We start from the raw sequence: 8,089 nt of genomic DNA, 5'->3' as shown, positions 1-8,089 counted from the left end.
GAGATTTCTTAATTTTTGCTATACATTCGAAGGGTTGAAAATATTCAAAATTATGATGGAATCGATTATGTTGATCTCAAACTATTTCTGCTGCTTCAAAATACTTCATTACAGTTTCAAAGTCATTGCTAGAGTTCAGGCAAAAAGTGGATGAAATCTTGGGCTGATACATCATGGTCGTATGAAACCTGAAGTACCATCCGTTTCGTCCGGTACTGCGGCAGACATTATCAATGGTATGTGCGTTGACTGCGAGAACGAAAGTTATACTTCGAAGTAAACACACGAGATTACTTTCATTAGTTCGGACTTTCATTATCTGATATTATATGAAATGATTTGAAATCCCTGAAAAAACTAATAAAAAAAGGAAAATTAAAAAAGAATAGCTGAAAATAACAATTATATTGAGCAAAGAACCCTAAAATGAAATACCACTGAAATGAAATCTAAGTGAAAATAGAACGATTGAATAAAAAATGAAAAATTTAAGAGATTCCAAGCTACTTCCAAGTTAATTCACGATGTTCCGACTGTTAGTAACCACAATCGTATCCAGACCGAGGCAGCACGTTTGTGATGGAAAATCACAGAAAAACTGTATCGAGAAACAGTTCCAACATCTAAGATCAGCAATGATGAACGTAGAGCTATGAACGGCTTACGTAGAGACAACACCATCAAGACCATACCTGCATATAAAGAAAACGCTACTGTGGTGATGAATACTGTGCTCTACGAACAGAAGATTGAAGAGGTTCTTCAGAAGAGAAAATACACGAAGATCGTACGGGACCCTACTGCATCAATTGAAAGGAAGTTGTACCAGACTTTGGAAAAACACCAAGTTTATTTTTCGGTAAAAGAGAGATCATCGCTAACACCGCACCACAGAAAGCCCCCTCACTTGTATGGACTACCCAAAATCCACAAGAAAGACGTTCCGCTCAGACTGATCATTAGAGATTCGGCTACTCAAAATTTGTTTAGATTTTCACTCCCCATAATACAACCATTACAAAAAAATTCGAGGCATTTTGTTGAACTACTAGGGGCAATTGTAGTCACACAGCAAGATCAACTAATCAGTGTCGACGTGGAAAGCTTTTACACCAACGTTCCGGTCGAAGAAGCCTTCTAAATCACACGGCAGAAACCATCCGAAGACGGGGACCTGAAAGATGGAACGAACTTACTTATAGAAGTAAGTGTGGAATCACTAGGATGCTGTGTACGAAACTGTTATTTTCATCTGAAGGACGAATTCTATACGCAAGATCAGGGACTGCCAATGGGATCGCCACTTCATCAGTCATAGCCAACATATATATGGAGTGATTTGAAACTCTGGCCATTGAAGAAGCCCACAAAAAGCCCCAAGTCTCATTGAGATACGTGGACGACACCTTCATAATATGGAACCATGGGAATGCAGAACTAGACACCTTCCTGAAGCACATCAACAACGTGAGTCTTTCCATTACTTTCACAATGGAGAAAGAAGTCCACAACGATTTGCCATTCTTAGACGTATTGCCATTCCTCCAGGGCAGTATCTGAACTACGAACCGTGCTTTTGGGCTCTGTGATACGAAGGAAGGTCTCGAGAAGGAACTAGACATCATCGAAAATGATCTTCAATAAAATGGCTACTTCAAAGCGATGGTCAAAGAGACTTTGGCAAAAAAACAGGACCCATCAACATAACATCGGGTGGTCCCAAGCTGAGATCATACACAAAGAGAAACATTGATTTAGAAGGAAATTCAAAGAAGCCGCGTACATGTTTATCAACAATGTATTCAGCCAAGCTATCGTAGAGATACGCAACATATGGAAACCATTGTCTGATTATATAAAATGATTTGATATCAGACAATGGAAGTTCGAACTAATGAAATTCATCATGAAACATTATCAATCATCTTCAAACAAATATGGAAACACATAATCGAGCGGAAAATGGCCAACTCCCGCCAAACGCCATCACCCGCTGAACCGGTGAAGCGGAAAAAGGAAAGCGAAGATAAGTGAAAATACTCGAATGACCCATAAATAGTCATTTCTTGGAGAAATTAGTCCAGTCATCATCCGAAGACGATTGTGGATACTTACTATCGATTGTTCAATTGTTTATTTTCACTTGTATTTTATTTCACTGTGATTCCTTTTAGGGTTTTTTGCCTAATTAATTGTAAATCACCTTTAAACACAAGAAAATGTTTCGTATTTCGGATCCAATTCGGTTTCAATATGCGAACCCATGGCCTTCTTCGATATCTCAGTTATATTCGTTCATCCTAAATACACAGTAGGAACCGAAAAGAGATCGTTATATCGTAAGGAAACGAAACAAAGCCCATATACACGTTTCGTAATCATTAGTCAACAACCTCATCCACTTACAGAAAACCCGGAGCACAAACAGCAAGTTCTGGGGTTAGGTTATATTCCACTTATCTTGTTCCACCCAATTCGTGGCAAGAGATTCCGAAGCTTATTTCAACCGTAACTATTCAGGCGTTCTATTCACTGTAAACAAATATACGGAAATAATCTCAACGCAAACTCAAGTTTGCGGATCCGGTTGACGTACATCAGTCAACTTAATGCTGAAGCAACATATGTATACATCAAGTAAGCTCTGACATAAGCTGCACTGCCGGAACGTATATATCAGTTATACAAATCTCCTGCAGGATTGGGAATAACAGCCACAAAAATAAAAATCTACGATTCGTTTTGTCCAAGCACACGTATTTCAGATATAATCCATACAATCATTTGACGAAAGTAGCTCTTTTCTTTCTCTACCCATTGATTTAACCATTTTACATTCAATGCCTGACTCAAAATTGATTACATTTGCAATCAAACTTTCATTACAACACCAACCAATGGGAATTCTCTACATCTTCAGTTGAATTTGTCTCATCAAGTTTGATCAATTCGAGAAGAATAATGAAAATATGTTTTCGTACAACTGTCATTAAAAGTGACACTTTTAATAGTTATCAAGAGTATTAAAAGATGATGTTTACAAAGTAGCGTGTTAAAGATATTTTCAACACTAGTTCTAAAATTATTTTCAACACCATTTTTTAGACCAAATAGCAATAAACAAAACATAATTATTCAATATTCAAGGAAGTTTCATTATGAACAATAATTATAGATACAATTTAATTCTGTTACAAATGTATTATACACATTAATTACACTATTATTATTTATGAACATTCACATGAAAAGTACAATCAGAACAACTGCTGGTATTATTACCTTGCGATGTTAAAGAGCCTTGTAATATATTTCAACTATCTGAGTTGATAATTTTATAGACATTAACATTCGATTCTTGAAGTGAAGAGGACGATTCTGTAACGTTGGGAGTTTTCTTTCAGCAATAGCCTTTTTATATGAAATAGATTGATTGATGTAACCCTCAGCTACTGTTGTAGACTACCATCCTCCGTGCTTCTTAGTATTCGTTATATACGCTCATGAATCTGCTAGCAAAGAAGCAGAAGACCTTCTGAAACAGTGACCTGTATTTTCCTTTGGTTCCGGGAGGTTCAGAAACTCAGCAATGTTAGAGGGTTTCTTTCCAAACGTGTTTATACCAACTGGGTTGGCATTTTATTTATAATTTGAGTATCTCAAAAAAAACGTTGATGATTGATAAAAGAAGGGCGTAACGCAACGTATTCATTGAGATTGCCAATGTTTTTTCCAACAATGCAAAAAGAACTACCTATTTTCGTTTTTGTATTTGAAATTTTAACAATCATTGATTCATCCAATAATTTAATTTCTCCTAGTACTGAATAGCACAGCTTTTCACGCCGGCAGGCTCCATATATTCCGAAAATAGTAGCAACTTTTATCATCAAATATTTTTCATCTGGTGCCTCGTTTATAAACCTCTGGCCTTGTTCAAACGTAAGAGTTTTTGATTTTTTGAGCCCTATAACTTTAATTTTTCGCTTTGAGAATGTCATTTTTACGAAATATTTGTATTAACACCATTTTCAACGAAAGCACTTGACTTTATCATTGAAAACCTGCTCCACGATCAAGTGTCGAGTTCCATAACACCAACAATAACTCTGAATGTGACTTTGAATAAAACGCGTGCCCTGTAAACAATTCACTTCACAGCAAATGCGATAACATGAAAATAGTTAAATCACACAAGAGATGTTGAAATGTGTTACTATAGAAATAATAAATTTATCTATTTCATTATGAAAACAGGACAGTTGTACAAAAAACTTCGTGAAATTCTCTGACAAAATAAAACCTTACTTCAAACACTCATATCATAAATAGATGTTCCTTTTTTCAAAGTCCTAATTGAACGATGACATTTTTTCTAATTCCTTATTGATATACATGATCAAAAATATGTTATTTTGATATTGGCGCAGTAGATTCCATGTGACTTTTGAAACATTCACGTAAATCATTGTGGAAGTCGTGAAGAGCCATTTTTCTAGACAGCTAACTTCTCATGTCTTATGTCAGTGTGTCAACTTCGAATTATGCCAGTTCTAATGATATTTCATTAAATGAAAACAATCGACAAACAACCAACCCCTTTCCAAAAAACGCAATTGTGAAATATTATTTTGAAATAGAAAGTGTTACTCACCTTGAAAACCTTTATTGCTTCACGAAACTCCAATCAAACTTTCTATTTATTATTGTTTCCATATTATATGCAAAACTGAGACTGCTACAGCATTTTATTCATGAAAGAACCTTTTGCCAGATTGGAAATCCACACCAAAGAAAGGGCTAGGGACTTGTCTTCCTTCTATAACTATTTCAACAAAAAGTTACCGATTCAATCCACCTCCAATATCTGACAGAACTTCAGCTATCCGTTGCCCTGCGATTCAACTCGATACACCACGAACTGAATTTTTTGAGTACTATTTCTTTTGAAGAAGATGGCTTTTGTGAAAAAAATTAAGATCTGTACAAATGAGTACACTCGTGTGATTGAAATTCAATATAAATGTCAATTTCTGCATACGCACCGATTTCGGTACAACTCAAGGAAAAACTACAGTGTTTGTGTATTCAAAAAAAAAATATATGATTAACTTCGAAACTCTTACCTTCTTTTCCTTATCAACCACACTTTGAAAATCAAACGAAATACTACCATGTTTCAAACATCATTGAAAAATTCTTCAGAGACTTTTCAATAACAGAAAATTTTGAGGATGTGATAGACAGATTTACTCAAAAATTATCAAATTCAACTACCTCAGGCGAATGTATTCTGAAACAATAATTATTCTGTTTCGCATACAATAAATTCTTTCGTTCTCTGAAAAACATAAAACACCTATGATCCAAATACCTGCCTGAACTAAATCAGCAGTAATGAATTAGAAAATCACGAAAAAACGCGAGAGAATAGACAGGTTGCAATTTCATCAGATATTGGAATCTATTGAAATATGCACAATTGGCTGAGTCCAGACCTGCTCTCAATAATTCGCAGCGAGAATACATTACGATCTTTGAATATTGTGCATAACCAACATGTTACAATATTGTATAATATGAGCACACACGCTCAGAATATATGTGCTATTTCAAATGTTCTGTCAATCCTTACATCTGCTGAAATCCTGAATCTGCATCTACCGTAAATTAAGTTTGTTCCGATTATATTTTACAATAGAGTTGGATTACCTTTCTCTTTCAATTCTACATATTGAACAGAAAATTGAGTTTTTCACAAAAAAAAGTACATAACATACATACATTAATGAAAAATGTCTATTACATTGAATAAATATATTTGTGAAGAAAAGAGAAATGGAACTTTCCACTGCAGTTTCGTCCTATACGGACATTTTCATACTTATACAATAAACTAACAATGATTCATTAAATTCGCCATTATATACCACCCGCAATGTTTATGCTTGTGAATTTCCAAGGACTCTAAATAATTGCATTTGCAACCCTTCCTTGCATAGTGCAGAATTTCCGTATCGTTTAGATTCGGAAACTTGTGGTTACATGCCAAGGAATGGTTTGAAAATGTCGAATAATTTTTTCCTAGTCTGAAGGACCTTTCATGTTCGGTATACCGTTTTTGGAAATTTCGGCCACATTGTCCCACATAAATACTATTACTCTCTGGACACTTGAGTTTATAAACTACACATTTTTCCAGCTTGTCGGCCTTATCTTTGGCATTGAAAAGGAAATGAGATAACCTGGTATGTGGTCTGAATGCCACTTCCACATTGTTTTTTCTGAAGAAACCCGCAATTATCTCTGTTCTTTTTCCAAAATATGTTAGCGTTACCCATGTCTTCATTTCTGGTTGTTTGATCTGAGGGTATATTAATCTGTGAGTGAATTGCCGGCTTTGTTTCCTGAGTAACTTCTGGATAGTATCTGCGTTGTAACCATTATTATGACCTATCTGTGTAATTATATCAATTTCCCTAGCTAGATTGTTAGCAGACAAAGGCAGAGAGAATGCTCTGTGCAACATTGAATTGTAGGCTGCTAATTTATGACTGTCTGGATGGAAAGAATCGCTTGAAATGTAGGCTGCTAATTTATGACTGTCTGGATGGAAAGAATCGCTTGGGCAGCCTAAAATTCAATGTTGCACAGAGCATTCTCACTGCCTGTCTGCTAACAATCTAGCTAGGGAAATTGATGTAATTACACAGATAGGTCATAATAATGGTTTCAACGCAGATACTATCCAGAAGTTAGTCAGGAAACAAAGCCGGAAATTCACTTACAGATTAATATACCCTCAGGTCAAACAACCAGGAGTCAAGAAATGGGTAACGCTAACATATTTTGGAAAAGGAACAGAGATAATTGCGTGTTTCTTCAGAAAAAACAATGTGGAAGTGGCATTCAGACCACATACCAGGTTATCTCATTTCCTTTTCAATGCCAAAGATAAGGTTGACAAGTTGAAAAAATCTAGAGTATATAAGCTTAAGTGTCTGGAGTGTAAATGTGTTTATGTGGGACAATGTCGCCGAAATTTCTAAAAACGGTATGCTGAACATGAAAGGCCCTTCAGACTAGGAAAAAATGATTCGACGTTTTCAAACCATTCCTTGGCATGCAACCACAAGTTTCCAAATCTAAACGATAAGGAAATTCTGCACTATGCAAGGAACGGTCGCAAACGCAATTATTTAGAATCCTTGGAAATTCACAAGCATAAACATTGCGGGTGCAACCTGTTGAATGATCAAATCGATTTAGTTTACTCGCCGGTTTTTGAATTGGCTCATCCGCATTGTGAACTGTAAGTTCAGGTACTCAGTCGAGTCAAGTACCTCTATTTCTATTAGTACCTACAGGCGAGGTATATAATGGCGAATGTAATGAATCATTGTTAGTTTATTGTATAAGTTGAAAATGTCCGTATAGGACGAAACTTCAGTAACGTTAGTTACAAATAAAAGTGATAAAAAACATAGAAAGTTTCATTCCTCTTTTCTTCATTATGATTTCCTATCACGTAGTAACGGCTACATCCATCAATTTAAATATATTTGTTCTTTCGGTGCAATTGATTCCAACTTCTAGTATGCCTGACTTCAAATTGCTTGTATGAATATCTCGTGACAAAAAATACAATATAACTTTCAGTCATTTCAAATATTCATTGTTATCGTAACTGTACTTGATAAAAGGTGGAGAAAGTTCAGAATCATTCATTCAAAACCAATTATCGATAATTATCTTTGATCACTTACCTCTCAAAAATATTCGAAGCAATTTTAAAAAACTATTTAAACAAAATTGTCATTTTAAATATTTAGTTTGGATTCAGGGAAGATATGTTCATGTATTTTCATAGACTTATCAAAAGTGTTTGACACCGTTAGCCACGAAGTGTTACAGTCATTGAAAGACATTGGAGAGTCACGAGATATTCATCTAGAACTATTCAATAGTTACTTGAGCGAGAAAACGTGGACTCCTCTCATACCCCCTCCCCAGGGTTGAGTGCCCTGAGATAAAATCTTCAACACACGGTTACTGTGTGCATCCACCCCCACTCATCTCTGATTGGACC

The sequence above is a fragment of the Leptinotarsa decemlineata genome, unplaced genomic scaffold (assembly GCF_025532065.1).
Source record: "Leptinotarsa decemlineata unplaced genomic scaffold, Ldec_3_MD MMD2_tig00001064_RagTag_RagTag, whole genome shotgun sequence".
Taxonomy (NCBI): Eukaryota; Metazoa; Arthropoda; class Insecta; order Coleoptera; family Chrysomelidae; genus Leptinotarsa; species Leptinotarsa decemlineata.
Note: the sequence above shows the minus strand (reverse complement) of the source record.